The sequence below is a fragment of the Lissotriton helveticus genome, chromosome 4_2 (assembly GCF_964261635.1).
Source record: "Lissotriton helveticus chromosome 4_2, aLisHel1.1, whole genome shotgun sequence".
Classification (NCBI taxonomy): Eukaryota; Metazoa; Chordata; class Amphibia; order Caudata; family Salamandridae; genus Lissotriton; species Lissotriton helveticus.
Window position 1 is genome coordinate 137,202,427 of NC_136064.1, and position 20,858 is coordinate 137,223,284.

The 20,858-nt window shown below is 38.4% G+C and overlaps 1 protein-coding gene across 2 annotated transcripts in view; it reads right to left on the reverse strand.

Annotated features, from left to right (window-relative positions):
• Window positions 1-20,858, reverse strand: part of CCDC30 (coiled-coil domain containing 30) — a 44,357-nt gene that overhangs the window by 4,163 nt on the left and 19,336 nt on the right. The gene's annotated exons all lie outside the window — the stretch shown is intronic.

A 20,858-nucleotide genomic window follows, 5' to 3' on the forward strand; every position in this document is an offset into this window, starting at 1 on the left:
TTTAGTATGAGTGTGTCTAAAAGTGCCACAGGCCAATGGAGGTAACGTGCTGTAGAATGCACTAAAAAGAAAGCAGTTATAAAACGGAAACTAGCTGTGGATGAGATAAATTCAGGAATATAGCTAAACTAGAAGTGAAACACCACGGGCATGTGACACAGCTGAGGAAGACAGAAAGACCTGGCGTGGACGAGATAGCGCTAAGAGGCCCTGCATACCAGTAAAAGGGCATGGCAAAAAATCATGTCCGGGGACTGCTAGCAGGCGTAATGGACAAGGACAATGGCTATCAGCTCACTGGCCTGCAGGTACGACAGATGTAGGTATTGGGTGAGAAAGTTCAGACCTAGTAACTGCTGGGGCACGGCAGGGGCCCGTGCTCAATGCAACACCACACTGGTGTACCTTTGGCCGCTGTAAGTCACTATCAGAGACGATGCCTGAAGGTCAAGCACTATGCACACACCCAACAAAGCATGGTTGCAGGCCTTGCATGTGCAACGTCCCTGTAAAAAGCTTGCATATGAGTTTGACCAAAAGGCATCGCCTCTGCACTCTGTATACAATCTAACCTCCTGCAACGTACGCAGCATAAACAGGTGAGCCTGATAGAAAGGTGTGCCCATTGATCACATACGTAGAGTGCACGGGGTATGGCGAAGACCAGACCTTGATTGTACCGTAGCCCTTCAAGTAAAAGACACACAGTCATGCACAATACACAGCCACAGCTCACCCCCTCTTTGCTCTCTGCTCATAACCAGTGCTTGGTTGAGAGATAATTGCATATCTACCCACATGCGGAGTACATTTACGTGTTGGATCACAATCAAAATTCATTCAGCAATGTTTTTCATGGATATAGCTATCTCTCTCTTTGAAATATATATATATATTTTGGAAAGCAATGTGTGGTTGCCAGTGTGCACCAGACTTAATAACTCCTTCTCCGTGTACAAAGGACGAGCTGGCACTCCAATAGCTGCTCCGCGGGCACTTTATTACAAATATATATATATATATATATATATATATATATATATATATATATATATATATATATATTCACTGAAAAAACCATAGGTTATAGACCATATATAGTTAGGAATTAGCATTTACAAAACCTTGAAAATTCACTGAAAAAACCATAGGTTATAGACCATATATAGTTAGGAATTAGCATTTAAAAAAACTTATTTTACTCACACAAAACCATTGAAATTCCATATATAGTTAGTTGCACTAACTATATATCGCGCACCCGCAATCCACTGCTGATGATGTCACATATTACATCATTCATGACATGGTCCGTGACATCACTGATGACAACATCCAGTGACTGTGTGTTTCTGTAAAGTTAAAATATGTCTTACATATTGAAGAATGAGTGGAAGTATAAGTGTCTGGACGAAGGATTTAGTAGGTGCATGACTGAATGTATGAGTGAGTGATTAAATGTGTCTCACCGAGTGCATGGGTTAGTGACTAAACTGTCTTAATTTGTGCATCATTATGTCTGTTGTTCTGTAAACTGCAGCATGTGTTGATCAGTAGCTATATGAGTAACTATATGGGTTATTGATTGATTGCCCAAGTATTTGCATGGGAGACTGAGTGTGTGTGTGGCTGGCTGGGAGGTGTGTGACTCTGTGCAGATCAATGTGTACTTGTATCAATGATTGTATAAGAGACTAAGTATGTGTTAGTATATGGTTGAAAACGTAAGGTGCTCTATGTTTAACTGTATAGATTAGAAAATGGAAGTGTGATTGATTCTTTACAGGACTGACTAGGTGTGTGAGTAACTCCATGGATGAGTGGCAGAGTGTGAGTGTCTGTATAGGTGTATGAGTGTATATGATAGTGTTGTAAAGATGATTGATTGTATGTATGAATGATTGTATGGGTGAATGAGTGAATGTGTGTGTAGACGTAGGAATCAGTGAGTGCGTATGTAGTAACTAGTATTGGTGTGTCAATGGTTTCAAAAATTATACTCTGTATTTAACACTGAGTGTAACAGAGGTTATATTAAAATGTGAGGAGATGCATTGTATTGTCACATGAATGATATCATCAGTGATGTGGTCATTGATGTCAAATGAGATGTCATCAGTGATGTCATCCGTGATGTCATTTGAGATGTCATCAGTGATGTCATCAGTGATGTCACTGACCATGTCATGAATGATGTAATATGTGACATCATCAGCAGTGGATTGCGGGTGCGCGATATATAGTTAGTGCAACTAACTATATATGGAATTTCAATGGTTTTGTGTGAGTAAAATAAGGTTTTTTAAATGCTAATTCCTAACTATATATGGTCTATAACCTATGGTTTTTTCAGTGAATTTTCAAGGTTTTGTAAATGCTAATTCCTAACTATATATGGTCTATAACCTATGGTTTTTTCAGTGAATTTCATTGGTTTTTTAAAAGCTAATATCTGTAGCTGTAAAATGTATTCTTCTTTAAATCCAAAAATATATTTTATATGTTTATTAATAATTTTTTTTTTTAATATTTTTTTTGTTTCGCTCCCGGTTCGCGAACCGGGAAGCTTTCCGTTAGCTCAATTTGATGCCGCGACCCGGTCCGCGAACCGGTAAACGTTCCGTAAGCGCAACTGCCGCGTTAGAAATCAACATCGTGACGCATCGCGGAAGCGCGACGTATCACGTTGTCGCGTAATGCGTCTTATGACGCGCTGCGTTAGCGCACCCGGAAGTGCTCCGGTACGCGAACCGAGGCGCGAAGCGCAGCGACCCGGAAGCGATCCGGGGCGCGTTCCGCAGCGCGTAACATAAGCGTGAGAGGTCATGTGACTTGTTAATAAAACTTTTCATTGGTTCATTTAACTTTTGGTTTCATAATCATGTAAGGCTAGGTCAGGTGACCTAAAAATAACACTTTTCATTGGTTTAGAACTATTGTTTTTCCCAAATGATGAAAACCCCTCCTTCTTTCCTCACTCTGACTTTCATCATTGTGAGAGGAAGACCTTTATTCATAGTAGAGCAATGGCTTCAGAACTTGCTTCAGCTGGTGCACCCCCACCGCCACCTCCACCTCCTCATGGGAAGAGAGGACCACCTCCCCAGGTCATCACCAACACAGAGGAGGAAGAGGAAGAAATAGAGGAAGAGGAGAGAGAAGGACCACAGTTCTTGGAAGAGGTGCCCCGGGTTTCCCATAGGAAAGCCAGTTTCATTTGGCAGTTTTTTTCAATCCCTCCAGGGCAGAAGAAAGTGAATGCGAGGTATGTCACCTGCCTCATTTGCAAAGAGAAATTATCAAGAGGGACTGATAAAAAGTATAGCTATGGGAACTATACCATGCATAGGCACTTGAACAGGTGGCATCCACTCAATTACAGCCGGGCGGAAATTCGTGACATGGAACAAAACCCAACAGCAACTCCTGTGGCCAGGTCAACATCGTTAATATCATTGACAGCAGCAGAGGCACGGGAAACCGTGCCAAACATCCAGGATAATTTTGGGCATATGAAATTTACTTGTCTGCACTGTGGTGCATTGATATCATGTGGTAACATGAGTATTAATTCCATCAACCTGGCTTATAACAATCATAATTGCCCTAACCGCCCCAGACAGTAATTTTTATTTTTGCTCCTGTTGAGCCCTTTTCAATGCCTGTTTTTTGTTGTTTCCCCCCCAAAAAAACCCAAAACAAATATAAAATTGTTAAAAAAATACAAAAAAACAAAAAATGTTCAAAAAAAATATATATATATATATAAAACAACAAAAACATTAAAAAAAAGTTCTTTTCAGAACTACCTCCCCTTTCAAAAGAAATTGCTAGAATGTTTAGCACTCTGGCAAGCTCTATTTCTTTTAGTTCGCTTCCCGGTTCGCGAACCGGGAGCGAACCAAAAACATTTTTTTTTTTAAAAAAAAGAAGAGTAAGTATAAGGAAAGTAAACAGAGAGTGATGTTAAAAGAAAGACAGCTATAGGGAGTAAACCAGAGATACTGTTTAATAGATCTATTTACCGAAGAAAAGACGGAAGAGGGTATAATTGTGGAAAACAAAATAGATAAGGAAGTGAAAGAAAAAAAAGAGAGTAGAACAATAACAAAGAAGAGTTTCTTGGAGAATGTGAGTGAATGTTCAAAATAAGATTAAAACATGGGGAATAACAGAGAGAAAAAATAGAAAACAGAAAACAAAAAATAACAGAAAAAGATTAATTGAAACAGCAAAGAAATGTAAATAACATAGAGCCATATCATCAACATAGGCAATAAAAGTTTTGCAGCTTTTATCGGCAGAAATATGTCACCAAAGCCGCTTTTGCGGCAGAAAACTGCCGCTAAAACCACTTTTGCACCAGTTTTATGCCAATAAAAACAGCAATAATTTTATTGGCTGTGTTCATAATATGCCCCTTAGTGTGCTTCAACTACACAGAGAAAGCATTATGAACAAGTAGTGAAAAAGTGATCAGTCAAAGACACTAAGAGTAATAGAGACGGAGTGAGTGAACAAGAGTGAGGAACTATGAGAAGAGAGGGACTGAGAAAAAGAATGGAAGGAGTTGAGTAAGTAGGTAATAGAGAAAGGAATGAGGAAAGTAGCAAAGGCAGGAAACTGAGGGTTAAAGAAATGAAGCTGTGGAACTAATAGTAGGTGAATGTGATAGAAATGTAACGAAAAGAATACAAAACATTTACCTTATAATTGTCGTTAAATTACTCACTTTTTGTTTTTATACTTTCAATCTGTGAAAGAGAGAACAAACATTTGAAAAATATTAAAACATGTATTTAAAAATTACAAAAGACAAGGGAAAAGATTGAAGGACAAACAGTTTTTCAACAACTTTGACACTGACAAGAGCTGACAAGAGCGTCTGCTTCTCCAGGCCCCCTACACAGTCCTAAAGATATACATTTTAAACTAACAGTATCTTGATGCAGATGAAGTGAGGCCTATCTTAAAACATGGTGCATCTTTTGCACTGCTGTTGTCTCAGAAAAGTGTCGCAAGACACTAACATTTTAAATGATTGCTTCAGGATGCCAATAAGATGTGTCCTATCCAGAGGTTTGTTTGAGGTGAGACCTACTCAGGGTTCCAAATGAAATTTCGAGTTGTTTGAAGAGAACAGAGGACATAATACATGTGAAGGCCTACCAATGAAGTAAGTCATGTCCACTTCACTCTTGAACAAAGGCCAGACCTCTTCTGTGTCCTGCACAATGTCATTCATAAACTTAGGAAACACAAGTGATGTAATTGAAAAATGTGGAGTTTCTTTTCCTCATTTCACAATCACATCACCTGTGTTGCCTTTGCTTAGGTATCTCATAGTGCAGATGTAGTCCAGCATATTAAACAGTACCTAGAAGTGCAGCACTGCATGCAACAACTTTGACACTTATAAAAGCTTTTGCTTCTGCATGCCCCCTACACAATGCTAATTATATACATTTTAAACTGATGGTATCTTGCTGGAGATGAACTGAAACCTATCTTGCAACATGGTGCATCTTTTACACAAAAGTGACCCACAATGGACCAAAAGAGGCGCACGGCCACCATAAATCTGACCCTAACATTTTAAATGATTGTTTCAAGATGCCAATAAGGTGTAACCTATCCACAGATTTGTTTCAGGTAAGTCCTACTCAGGGTTGCAGATGGAATTTAGGTTTGTTGAAGAATACAGAGAAGATAATACATGTGGAGGCCTACCAACGAAGTGAGTAATGTCCACTGCACTCTTGAACAAATGTCAGACCTCCTCTGTCTCCAGGAACAGGCCTAAACCTCATCTACACAATGTGGTGTGTAATGTTAGGAAACACAGGTAATATAATTGAAAAACATGCAAATTCTTTTGCTCATTCCACAATCATATGACCTGTGTTTCCTTTGCTTGGGTATCTCATTGTGGAAATGTAGTCTATCATATGAAAGACTACGTAGAATATGAGCACTGTATGCAAGAACTTTGACACTTACAGAAGCCTCTCCTTCTCCATGCCTCCTACACAGTTCTAAATGTACATCATAAATGGAAACAGTACAGAATTAATTATACATGTTAAATGGTTTATTTTTGCTGTTCTCAGAATGTATCAAATTTCACTAAAAACAGTGACTTGAAGGTATTCATCATATAACAGCGGGGAAAAAAAACACAATCAAAATGATTGTGTTTAAAAAACCCATACAACATAACAAATCAGAATTCAGAACTCCTTAAAGTTAACTTACTTTCCATGACGTCAAAAGATGTCCTATGAACAGCTTACACTCTGTTGTGCTGTTATTACTTTCAGCCCGCCACTTTCTGAAAGAAAACCTCCATCGTTTTGAAAAACATGTTACATACAATAAATGACTTCTTGCTCTCTACCACAAGTTTCCACAAGGCCAAATCTTGTCAGAGCCATTTATAACTCTTGGATTTCTTGTAAGCCAATCCTGTCATTTGGCATTTCCGCAACTTTCAGAATTAAAATGTTGAAGATCATTTTCACAATCCTGGACTAGTAATATCTTCCCCTTCTTCCTCAGTCATGTTCTACATTTCCTATGACACTGATACTGCTTACTATGAAGCAGACTTACACTACCTCTATGACTACTACAATTATTTAATTCTCTACATCACTTTTAATCACAAAGCAATGTAAAACAGTAGACAGCATTGCAGACTTACATTCCCTCTACTCTATGTTTTGATTGGCTGCTTCAATTAGCTTATAAAAAGAAATAGTTTTTCTGAACTCATTCAAAGTGCACTTATTTCTCCATGACGTCCAGTCTTATCGTTAGAAGTTATGTCTCTGAACTACACTTATCCTCAAGGCCAAATCGTGTAGGAGCCATTAGAACTTCTTGAAATTCCTGAGAGCACATCCCGAGATTCTTTCCCTAAAATTTGGGTTTTAAAAACACCAGGTAAGAGTTTTTAAGGTCATACGGCAATTTTTTTGTGAAAATTAAAACAGAATCATTGCAGAATGACCAGCCATTTCTAGACTTTAAATAAGCTGTGTAATGTCCTGATGTTGTTGAAGGACCGTCATGATATATAATTGCTGCAGTTACAAAAGTCCTTCCTGATATTGACAACTGCGAAGCCACAAAATTTTTAATTAAAGTTGTCAATTTTGTTCCATCAGGCCTACATCGTTGGAACATTAAAATGACATACTGGCCATATGTTCGTATAAATAATGTGGACATCATTTCAGATTTACATTGGCTACACTCCATGTTGTGATCAGCTGCTTTTACTAGCTTATTAAAGGAGACTGATTTACTGCCTGGCAAAGTTAAATATATAAATCTTTCTGAGTCTACACTAGTAGTACTTGATACCCTACAGTTCTCGCAGTCATGCTGCCATTGATAAGAAAGCCCAAACAGCTGATCTACATCTACACCTTCAGCATGCAATACATCAAGCATATACATTAAAAACTCCTGACAATCTTGCTGAATATTTTGAGAGAATTGTGTTTGGCCTGAACATCTGTCTAACAGATTTCGAATTTCAGACACACTTTCTATGTTTGTTCTATCAGTGCTACATTTTTCTAAGACAGAATTTAACAAACTGCAAAATCTTTGATCAGAATTGACCACAATCTCTTCTTTTACATTTTCTAGAGAAAACAAAACATTAACCACTACATTAGCATAGCAGTTGACACCAGAACTGTTTTCAAATTGAAAACCAACAACATCTTCAACAGAATCCTTTTTGTTTCTGCTTATAATTTCAGGTTCATCGACTTTTCGTCTTTTTGCTACAACCTCACCAGTATTGGTCACATTTCTTCGTTTCCGGCCTACCACACGTTTCTCAAACAAAGGATATTGAGGCAAATGTGGCGCATACTCTCTTCTTAACCTATTGTATTCCTTAACACAATCTAGATCCGCACAAATGCTTGTGACATCACACTCAATCAAGTACAATCCCGATAAAGTTCTAACTCGTGACAATGCCACATATGCCATACCCTCCTTGAACACAGAACTGCCAATATTCACCAATGCACTGTCTACACTTAAACCTTGCGATTTATGGATTGTCACCGCATATGCCAAGCAAACAGGAAACTGCTTACGGCGAACATATAAGTCTTTTACAAGCAAAAATCTAGCAGAACAACGACCAATTAGCTGTACTTCCTCAATGCCATCAAATTTAATTTTTAAAAATTCAATTCCATCTCTATTTCTGTATTTTACAAAATCAACAACATTACCCATTGATCCATTTACCAGACCTCTTTCAACATGTAAATTCCTTCTTAAAATTATACGGCAGTTCAAGCACACATTCAGAGTCTTTTCAAAACCTGCAGTTTTAGATATACTCTTCTCTAATGAATCCAATTTTGTTTTCAGATTCTCAGACAAAATAATTGTTGATCCCATATGCTCTACTCTGTCAATAGCTTCCAGTTTCACAATCTCTTGCTTTTCTAAATGCAACATTTTGTTGTTGAATTTGGCACATTCTGCAAGAGTTGGCATCAAACATATTCCAGATTTCTTCTCAGTAATTTTCTGAAAAATATTCTCAGGCACAACATCTTGTTCTGGATATAAATTTGACAGTAATCGTGCATGTAAAGCTTCTTTCCCATGCTCGGTCACTTTTCCAATTCTAACATCTTGTAGAATAGTCTTGTAAACTTCATCCTTCGCCTGACGCATATTTTCATGCAGTTCAGCATAATTGAAGTTTAACCATATATTGACGTTGCCAATGCTGCCTAGGCACTTCCTGGTATCTTCATGCGTGAGCATTTTGAACACAGGTTGCCCTTTCACTGGTGTCAGCTGCAGAAGATCTCCGAAAACAATGATGTGTTTGCCACCAAATAACACATCATACTCTGTTTTGAGAACTTCTTGCATTCTCAAATGCACAAAGGCAAGCATGACATTGGAAACCATACTTACTTCGTCAATGATAAGAAGTTTCATTTTCCTCAAGATTCTTGAAACTTCAAAACAAGCATCTCCAGATAGCTTGTGATATTGTAATTTGTTGTCATGCTCCACTGGCAGCATCAGTAAACGATGTAAAGTAATCCCTTTAATGTTATGTGCTGCCAGTCCAGTTGGAGCGGTGACAACACAAGACAGCGATGACTCTGTCCTTTCCTGCAAATAACATGAAATTGCTTTAATAAGGAAACTTTTTCCAGTTCCCGCTTCTCCACTCACGTACAGTCGGACAGGCTTCAACGACGTACATGAGCACTCTTTCTTGTCATGACTTAATCCATGATCAATTTGCATGGTAACTTCGTCATATATTTTCCTCTGCTCAACGTTGAGTTGTCTTTCCAACTCTTCTAAGTTAACCGCATCCTCCTGAGCATGTGCCATGGCTCTTTCCACTTCATTCATAGCAGTGGCAGCTTCATTTTCGATAACAGGTCCTCCTAGTGGATCCTGACTCAATGAAGCAGAACTCTGACTGTCCTGAGAACTGTCTCTGGCAATCTCGGCTGCAATCATTGCTTCCTGCTCAATTTCCGCATTCAACATTTCTACATATTTGGGAAAAGCAGGACATTCTATGGTCTCCTTGGCGGCATTGAAAGAGTCTTCGTAACAGAGAAAATCTCCAAGCAGTTCCTCTTCTGCACGCCAAGGCTTGAAAAGTTGCAAAAGTGCTAAATAGAAAAACTCCTTTTTTTCAGGAGATTCGCCACTCAATTTTCGATGGTTTACCAAGTGGCATTTTCTTTGCTTGACCAGACATCCCTCACTTCCTATTACAGCATACACTCCTTTCTCAGTATCTTCTTTGATGTTCCTCTTGAATATGTAATTTTGAAGAACCTCATACAGACAAACATTCTCGAGGTGAATGCTTCGATTTGGATAATATGTATCCAACATGTTGGTCTTCAAAATGTCGGTACTGTTTGGCTCCTTTTCCGCCAAATACTCAATTTCCCGCACAGGTTTGAGAACTCGATTACGCGTTGCAGCAAGACCAAGACTCGCCCAAACGATACTCCTGGACTTGGCATAGAGACTTGCTGAAGACAACCGGTCAGAACATTCGTACGCTCCAATTTCTCGATGCGACAACATCTTCAGACTGAAACTGTACAACTTCTTGCTGAGGCTCTTTTCATGGGAAATGTCCTCCCACATATCCTTCAATTCTGTCTTCTCTTTTTTGGTGATGTAAGACGTCACATACCGAGCCACAGCCATACAGTTATCAGCCACAAACTGTATATCCATGTTAGCATTCCACATGGACAAAATCACCGGGTTGTAGTCGTTGATGTACTTGGACTCTTCGTTCCTCTTCAAATTGTATGTGTTTTTAGGTGATTTCTTCATCACATTATGTCGCAGCGAAGACATCAAACTGTTTACTCTTCCTTTAGAAATCACCGGTCGTGGAAAGCCGAAACGACATTTGGTGTAGAACTTGTCCTTGTTTCGGAATTTACGACGACAGTACTTTCCACATCGATGGCTTTGGAAACGCAGAACTTTTTCTCTTAGGCTTTTCTTCTCCTTTGCGTTTGGAACAGCACACGTAGAATACTGTTGTATAAAACTCATCAGTGAGTCTTCTGGATCCGTTCCAAATTTAGGTGCATCCTTGATCCACAGCAACATATGTATATGAGGAGCACCTCTTGCTTGGTACTCCTTTCTCTAGAAGAAATCCAACACCTCTCCAAGAGGTGGATTCTTCTTATTCATGATGAAAGACATCATAGCTTCAAATCTATGATTGAAGTACCTACTTACATTGACTGGATCCAAAGAGCACAGTTCTCCGGGTGTCTTGAATTCGATGTTTTCTACGTTAGCATTTGCCTCTCGTAGAAATTCAAGTAAGTCTTCCCAGCCATATTCGGCACAGCTCAGAGTGAGGAACCATGTGGGAGTTCCTAAGTTCCTCAGCATACATTTTAAATCACCATGACGACGGTACCAGTACTCATTAGTACCACGCTGACACGCCATGAGATTAATCAGGTGAGAATCCAAAATACTGTCTTGGACATTGACTTTATCCATAAAGTCACTTGCCGAGATGTTTTGCATGTGTATACCACTTTTCAAGATGTGGTTCACTGCATATGACAGTCCAGACAGATCGCTTTCAAACAGGAGATGAAACAAATAAGGAATGCATTGTCGAAACCTAGCATCTCCTGCATACAATCGCAAAGTCCGGTATTCAGAAGCAGGAATTTGATGAGGTCGCTCATCATATCTTCCTCCCTGACCTGTTGGAAAAAGCTGTGGGAAACACCGAGCTTCCAAACTTTCCTCCCAAACACTAATGGGACTCCCTTTGGCTTGTTTCATTTGAAACAACTCAATAGCATTCCCCATGACTTCCTTGGAATGCAAAGGATGAACACTATAATGTTCATATATTTCTTCACTAGTAGAGGGTTCTACTTTCTCAATTTGACCAGCACACAAATCGCTATCCTCTTCCTCACTTACTTCCTCTTCTGCAACATATACATTCTTATAGTATTTATTATTTTTTTTCAAATACAATGTTGCCTTTTTAACTTTCCTAACATCCACTAAATCTTGCCATATTTTCTTATTCTTTGTCGGAACCCCATTAACTAAGATAACCAGAGTTTCCTCTTCCACTTTTTCTACTCCAATTGTGTTAATGTTTTTCTTCAAATCTAGAGGCAAATAAACAACTCTTCCCTTTAATCCTCTCTGTAAATCTGATGGAGGCAATTTCCCTGTCTTTGGCTCCATTCTTACAATAGCCTGAAAGGGATGGATACTTTGAATCAAAATAGATTCATAAGTATTTAAATCCTTCAATTCAGAAGGAATCTCAACCAATTCCAGATTATTATGAACTGCTCTAGCAGGCATCTGGTTTTGATTTAATTTGCAACAACAATAAGTACACATATGTTGATCCAATCCCAAATCAAAACAATTTTCTGCCATAAAGTATGTTGCGAAATCCTTCCATTCACTATTATTTTCCCTTTCACTTTTTGCATATAAATCCACTAACTTAGTCTGATTCTAATAATAAGTGCGTCGACAACACACACAAGTGAAATTTGGCCTCTCACTTGATTTGACCTGAAACGTCGCAATTTCCCTCTGGAAATTATCTGTACTGGAAACCTGTACACTATCTTCCACATTACCCGCTTCTTCTTGGTCAATTTCAACATTCTCCTCTTTACTTCCAAAGTAACAAAACTCAATTTCTTCACATATATTCTTCACATCTATTTCAGAACCATGCAAAAGAGCAGCGCATAATTGTTTAAGCATAATTGCTGGACTCTTAGCATAATACAACATTCTAACTAATTTCCTCACTTTATTATGATGCACTGCTAGCATCCTGAAATGATGAAAAACACTCTGGCATACTCTCCTGGAAAGGGTATACACCTGTTACAACGCATTTTTTACTCCGCACTACCATTACAACGCGACTTTTACTCAGCATACCATTACAACGCATTGCGCTGGGGGGCGCTCTAGGATAGGGAATAAGTATAATTTACTATCCAACACCTTCCCTAGGGTCCACGGGGACTGGAGTTAGAATAGTAAATTATACTTACCACTATCCAGCGCCCCAAGGCGCTATGCGTTGTAACGGTATGCGGTGTAAAAGTCGCGTTGTAATGGTCTGCGGAGTAAAAGTATGCGTTATAACGTCATACATCCCCTGGAAAGACAAGCCAGTGAATGACCATGCAAACCTGTCACTTCTCTCACTCTGCAAGGATCTAATTCTTGCAACAACCTCATTTTCTGCTTCAAACTTTTCTTATTAAATGACCGTACAAAATCACAAAGCAAATTGATGGAATCCTGTCGCACACTGCAAATACTACTACACTTCCAGGTGTACACAGGACCCTTAGCACGTCTTCCTAAAACCTCATTACCTAACACCTCTTCTGCCTCTGTTGTCACAAGTTTTTCTTTTTCAACTGGACAACCATCTTTCACTTCATAAGCTCGACCACTGGTGTCAACTGCATGCACCAAATCATTATCCTGGAAATCTCTCCTCATTAAAAAATGCCTCACAGCTTGAACTATGCATCCATTCTCCAGAAAAAACTTCACAAAAATTACTACGATTAACTATTCTCTTCCATCTACTATTTCTTTTGAAATCATAAATTGCCTTGTTTAGCTTCCTAATTCTATTGATTATCAAAATAAATAACTTACGTTTAATTTCAAATGCCTGATCAATAACTTTCTCAACTTTTTTTTTTCTCTTATAAAAAACCACTTTCTGTTGACCTTTCTTAATATTTTTTAACAAATTGCCAATTATCCTGTTGCGAAACATTCGTTTACGAATGTCCCTAAACTGTTGTTTCCTACTACTATCATGCACAGAGTTATCTCTTGCTCTAGCAGTAACATTTTTCATTGGCCTTTCCTTTCCGTTTGAATTGCTTCTCTTTTTCTGGACTGAAACATTTTCTGTAGTAATATTTTTTTTACTACAAATATTTCTTATGAATGTTTTTGTACTCTTACCCGGTGCTTTCTTGGTGACTTGACAAATCTTTTTGTTAGAGGACTGCTGCTTTTTTTCATTAACCTGCTGTCTTTGACGTTTTGCAGCCTTTCTCACTCTTTCTTTGGTTGGCATGCTGAAATCTTGAAATGATCTGCAGTTGAATCTGTGGTAAAATATAATAAAAAATGTTATTAACCACTATTACCCAACAGTAAATCAATAACAGTAATCAAAAACTTAAAACACTACTTGACATTTTTACATAGAAGATTTTTTAGTGCTTGGCAAATTTAGAATACAGAAATAGCAGAAAAGAAATGGAATTTATATTCATGTTACCTGTGCTATTTTATATGTGAATCTGATCTAATTTTATGAGCATATTTTAATATTTTATTGAAGACACTACACATAACCTGTTTTTGAAGGTGTCTTTATTTTTACATTAAACGGTTTACATTTTTACTTTTTATTGATTATAAATTTTTAAAATAAATGTTTATAGTTCCATAGGCTCAAGCACGTCAGCTTCCCATCCTATGTCATATAATTCGGACAAATCTGCATCCTCATCACGTTCTTCTTCATCCTCAAGATTTAAATCATCCAAGGGATCAACATCCACTGATGTTTCAATTACGAGTTCAATGATGAGGTCAAAATCAACTGATTGCTGATTGTCGCTCATGTTGATGTTGTCTTTATCTTTAAAGAAAGATAACAACAATGAGATGTTGCAGAGTAAGAGACAAATCTCAGAGATTATAATAGTAAAATTGTTTAACAAGAGTAACATTTTGCAGCTATTATATAGCCATGTCCAACGATGCTGAGCAGGTGAAGCCTATGTCTAATTTTTCAGTGAACAGGACTCATCTCTTCTTAACCTTGGATAAGCCTCACCGACTCTGTGTCCCCTGCACATACTTAAATGTAAAGGGGCAGATTTATGTTAAATGGCACATCCCCAGGCATGCACCAGTTAACGTGCACCGCTGCTCTGCCACTCATGGTGTGCCGCATTTACAATCAGATAGGAGAAAGCTACGTCAAAACCCTGCGCCTGCTTGAAGCAGGCATAGGTCTTGACGCAACATTGTGGAGATGGGGCACCCCTGAGCCTTGCTGGAGCTGAATCACACTTGCGATACAACTCCAGCAATGCGCCACCTTTACGGCACAGATGCGTCACGCATCTGTGCCATTTTTGCCCCATGCTGCGCCGCATTGTAAATGCAGCACACCATGGGTGGCGGAACAGCAGCGCAGGATGACTGGCACATCCCTGGTGATGCGCCAGTCATCATAAATCTATCCCTAAGCTTCTTATCTTGTTAGAGATGAACCGCCATATGTATCATCAAACTATTTTGCATTTCCTAAATAGCGAATTTTAAGGGATAAATAGCAATTCTTTACCATTCCTAATTTGCGATGAGCAAATTGCTAATTGCTAATTGCAAATTACCCATTCATTTCCATGGGCCAGGAGGCCCATAGGAATGAAGGTGCAATTTGCGATTAGCAATTAGCTCATCGCAAATTAGGAATTTTTCCAAGGGTGCAGGGGTGTCTCAAGAACACCCTGCTGCACCCCTGAAAAAAGAAATTTGGGGGCATATGGCGCACATACATGCCCTAAGGGCATGTATGGGCGTCATATGGCACCTTTTGTTTTTTGGAAAAAAAGCTTTTTGAAAAGAATTCGCAAATTACCACCAACTAGAAGTTGGTGGTAATTTGCAAATCCTTAATGGCATTTTTTGCATATTTTTTGTTTGATACATTGCATTTAAGGAATCGCAAAATTTGCAAATCCTTCAGTACAATCGCAAAATAAGGAATAGCAATTTTTGCTATTCCTTATTTTGCATCAAACTTGTTTGATACATACCATTTGTCTAATTAGCATTCGCAAAGGCCGAAATTCGCAGAATTTTGACCTTTGCGAATGCTAATTAGCTTGATACATATGGCCCCAAGTGAGGCCTGTCTTGCAACATGGTGCATCTTTTGCATCACTGCTGCATCGGTTTCATGTGGCACGTTTTTTTTACACCATGACACATCTGCCTAAATGCATCAATTTGTAATTTTGTCGCCTCATAGCAAATCTTTTGCACCGCCGCTGCATCAGAAAAGTGACGCACAGTGGCGCAAAAGAGGCATACACCTATCATAAATCTGTCCCTAGCATTTTAAATGATTAATTCAGGATGACGATAAGGTGTGGCCTATCCAGAGGTTTGTTTAAGGTGAGGCCTACTCAGGATTGCAGATTAAAGTTACGCTTGATGAAGAATACAGAGGAGATAATAGATGTAAAGGCCTACCAATGAAGTAAGTAATGTCCACTTTATTGCGCCAGTCATCATAAATGTATCCCTAAGCTTCTTATCTTGTTACAGATGAACCGCCATATGTATCATCAAACTATTTTGCATTTCCTAAATAGCGAATTTTAAGGAATAAATAGCGATTCTTTACCATTCCTAATTTGCAATGAGCAAATTGCTAATTGCAAATTACCAATTCATTTCCATGGGCCAGGAGGCCCATAGGAATGAAGGTGCAATTTGCAATTAGCTCATCGCAAATTAGGAATTTTTCCAAGGGTGCAGGGGTGTCTCAAGAACACCCTGCTGCAGCCCCTGAAAAAGAAATTTGGGGGCATATGGTGCACATACATGCCCTAAGGGCATGTATGGGCGTCATATGGCACCTTTTGTTTTTTGGAAAAAAAGCTTTTTGAAAAGAATTCGCAAATTACCACCAACTAGAAGTTGGTGGTAATTTGCAAATCCTTAATGGCATTTTTTGCATATTTTTTGTTTGATACATTGCATTTAAGAAATCACAAAATTTGCAAATCCTTCAGTGCAATCGCAAAATAAAGAATAGCAAATTTTGCTATTCCTTATTTTGCATCAAACTTGTTTGATACATACCATTTGTCTAATTAGCATTCGCAAAGGCCGAAATTCACAGAACTTCGGCCTTTGCAAATGCTAATTAGCTTCATACATATGGCCCCAAGTGAGGCCTGTCTTGCAACATGGTGCATCTTTTGCATCACTGCTACATCAGTTTCATGTGGCACGGTGTTTTTTACACCATGACACATCTGCCTAAATGCATCAATTTGTAATTTTGTCGCCTCATAGCAAATCTTTTGCACCGCCGCTGCATCACAAAAGTGACGCACAGTGGCGCAAAAGAGGCATACACCTATCATAAATCTGTCCCTAGCATTTTAAATGATTAATTAAGGATGACGATAAGGTGTGCCCTATCCAGAGGTTTGTTTAAGGTGAGGCCTACTCAGGATTGCAGATGAAAGTTACGCTTGATGAAGAATACAGAGGAGATAATACATGTAAAGCTCTACCAATGAAGTAAGTGATGTCCACTTCATTGCGCCAGTCATCATAAATGTATCCCTAAGCTTCTTATCTTGTTACAGATGAACCGCCATATGTATCATCAAACTATTTTGCATTTCCTAAATAGCGAATTTTAAGGAATAAATAGCGATTCTTTACCATTCCTAATTTGCGATGAGCAAATTGCTAATTGCAAATTACCCATTCATTTCCATGGGCCAGGAGGCCCATAGGAATGAAGGTGCAATTTGCGATTAGCAATTAGCTCATCGCAAATTAGGAATTTTTCCAAAGGTGCAGGGGTGTCTCAAGAACACCCTGCTGCACCCCTGAAAAAGAAATTGGGGGCATATGGCGCACATAAATTTTAACAACATTCCTTTACCTCAAAAACGATTTTCAAGTCATAATTTGAAAACACTGCCCACGGGGAAATGACTTAAAATGTCCTTAAGACACATGAAAGTGTTTTTTAAAGCCTTTGCAAGTTTTTGGGTCACTTTTAACATGGCTATGTAACTCAAACAGTCAAAATCTAAATTTACCATGCACAGGTGGGACCATATTTACAAGGAATGTGCCCCACGGGGAAAGGTCTTTTAATGTAATATGGGGAAAATGACATCAGAGACACTGAAATGCCTTATAAAGAAGCATACACCATTATATCCTTGTCATAAATTTACAAACATTCCTTTTCCCCAAAAACGATTTTCAAATCATAATTTGAAAACACTGCACATGGGGAAATGACTTAAAATGTCCTTAAGACACATGAAAGCGTTTTTTGATTGCCTTTCCAGCATGGTTGGGTCACTTTTAACATGGCTATGTAACACAAACATTCAAAATCTAAATTTGCCATGCACAGGTGGGAGCATATTTACAAGGAATGTGCCCCACGGAGAAAGGTCTTTTAATGTAATATGGGAAAAATGACATCAGAGACACTGAAATGCTTTATAAAGAAGCATACACCATTATGTCCTTGTCATAAATTTAAAAACCATTCCTTTTCCCCAAAAACGATTTTCAAATCATAATTTCAAAACACTGCACATGGAGAAATGACTTAAAATGTCCTTAAGACACATAAAAGCGTTTTTTGATTGCCTTTGCAGCATGTTTGTGTCACTTTTAACATGGCTATGTAACGCAAACATTCAAAATCAAAATTTGCCATGCACAGATGGGAGCATATTTACAAGCAATTTGCTCCACAGAGAAAGGTCTTACATTAAAAAGGGAAAAATAACATCAGAGACACTCAATTGCCTTATAATGAAGCATACACCATTATGTCCTTGTCATAAATATTATAACCATTCATTTTCCTCAAAAACGATTTTCAAGTCATAATTTGAAAAGACTCCACAGCTCCTATGCACAATAACACCCTGTCAGTACTAATACTTCACATTTTCTCCAATTACATTTTCTCAAAGAAACAAAATCTATTTGTAAAACACTTGAGACAAAGCAACATTTGAAGAACACAACTTTCTTCATAATTTTCTCCTTAAAGCACACTATTCTCTATCTAAATTAAAGAAATCTTTTCTCACCTTAGCAAATACTTTGAGTTTCAAAACAGTCTCAGAAACACACCAATTTGTCTTCAGCAGAGCAAAAGGTATGCACTCCAGAGTCTGCAGCTATCAAAAGCACAGAAATGCTGTAATTCTTCACACATATCTCTCATGTCACCCAATCAAAACTCTTCCCTCACTTTTTTTCAAATGAAAACCCTTCCCCCCTCTGCCATTTCATGCCTTTTCTGCATGGCAACCACGTCTTGGAAGACCTCTGGTGTTTGCAAGTTCACACAACAATGTTGCAATTGAACTCTGAACTCTCAGTGCACCTCATATCCAGTGCATTCTTTCATTTAATGATTTTTTCTTGACCACTCAAAATACATCTTTCAAACAACTCATCCATGCACCCTAACTTTCTGTTTTCAGCAATCAAAATCCACCAATCACTGTTACTGCTTCATTAACACAGAAACTCCACAGTTTTTTTCATTTTAAACTCTTATTTTTTCAACTGCCATTTCATTGCCACACTTCATCTGACTGCAGGAGAACCTTCTCTCACCATGTTTTCTGTCTGGGTTGTTGGACATAGTTACATCTATTGGGCTCAGAGGTATGCTGAGAACAGGAATTTACCTAACCTCAATTTACAAGATGTGGAAATTAAGTGGTTTGGCCACAGAGGATTAAAATGTCACCAATTGATACCATTGGTGAAAACCTTTATGCATTTGCCAAAACCTGACCTGTTAATTGTGCACTGTGGAGGTAATGATTTGGGCACTTTGACTGGGGTAGGTCTGGAAATGCTTTTAAAGGACACCTTTGAGCAATTGATGGCACTTTTTCCTCAGACTGCCTTGGTATATTCAAATATATGCCAAAGACAGAAATGGAGGTGGTCAAACCAATTTTGTCCACAAATTGAGAAGTCGAGGAAGCATGTAAACAAATCTGTTTCAGCTTACATGAGAGACCATGGAATGGGCTCCCTGTACAACAATAACTTGCGTTACTACATGCAAGATATCTACAGAGGAGATGGAGTTCACTTCTCAGATGAGGGCAACAGAATTTTCATTCTGAATTTAAGACTGTGCATTGGTACCTACTTATAAGTACCTAAATGTACCATAAACCCAAAAGCTCTTCTCAGAGCTACCCTACATCTGATCACTCACAATTATTATTTTACTCTAACATTTTTCACTAATTTTCAACAAAGTACGCTCCCTGGGGCGCTACCCGGTACGCGAACCGGGAGCTAACCTCGCTAAATTAAAAAAAATAATAATAAATTCTCACATATGGGCCTCCTCAGCCACCCTCAGAAAACCTAGGGGGTCAAGATAAGTCTACCGTGCCCCCTTCTACCCATTCTGAACATTATTTGCCCTCCATCTTGTATCTTAATTCGACCGAAACACAAAATGGTGGACTCCCGTAACGCTTAAGGTTCGCGAACCGGGGCGCTCGCCAGTTCGCGTACCGGGTCGCTCCCTGGGAAGCGCACCATCAAAAAAGGTGGGAAAGTAGTTTACAGAAAAGCGACTGGAGACAATTTCACCAAATATAGATTACCTCATACTACATACCAATGCCTACCATTTTCACAAATTTGATTGAAATTCCATTTAACCATTTAGCCTGTAGACCTCTTTAAATACCCTGAGGTAAATTACTTCACAAAACACATCTGAAGTGTTGGAATTGACAACCAATTAAAATGTTACTTTCATTTTCTACTTTTTTTACCTGACATTTGATTGGCTATGTACCTGAATATATATAAAGGAAGAGAGAGAAACACAGCCATTTTGACTACTACTTCCTGAACTACATTGCAAGATCATTTTCACTCACAACTTAAACTTCTTTTTAGAAGGTGAGATATTATTTTATAAATTTGAAAACATTTTCAGATAGTTATATACTATCCCTCTGTAAGAGTTAGACATTGAGAAAGGCTTCTTTATTATAATTATGGATTGATTTAGGTTTCTGTGGTATAATTATGAATTTACTTAGGCTTCTTCACAGGCACTTTTTAATAGTACTACTTCACGCCTGAAACCATACAGTGCCCATAGATTACTTCTCCGTTATAAACTCACAAGTACCTGTCTGAACTTAAACCCAACAGTGCCCTATCTCTACTGATATATTTATTTTTTATGCAAATTACAGCAATAAAATGGAAGGTGAGCAGAATGTTTCCTTCGAAATTGTTCTGGAGAACAACACAGAAAAAGATATTGAGGACAATGATGACTCAGATTTCATGGATGAATCACGGGACCATGAATTAGTTCAATGTGTAGAATCTGTGGATCTTTTACTTCATTATGATGACGGTCAAATGTGGGAACTTATGTTCACTCAACAAGAGGACAT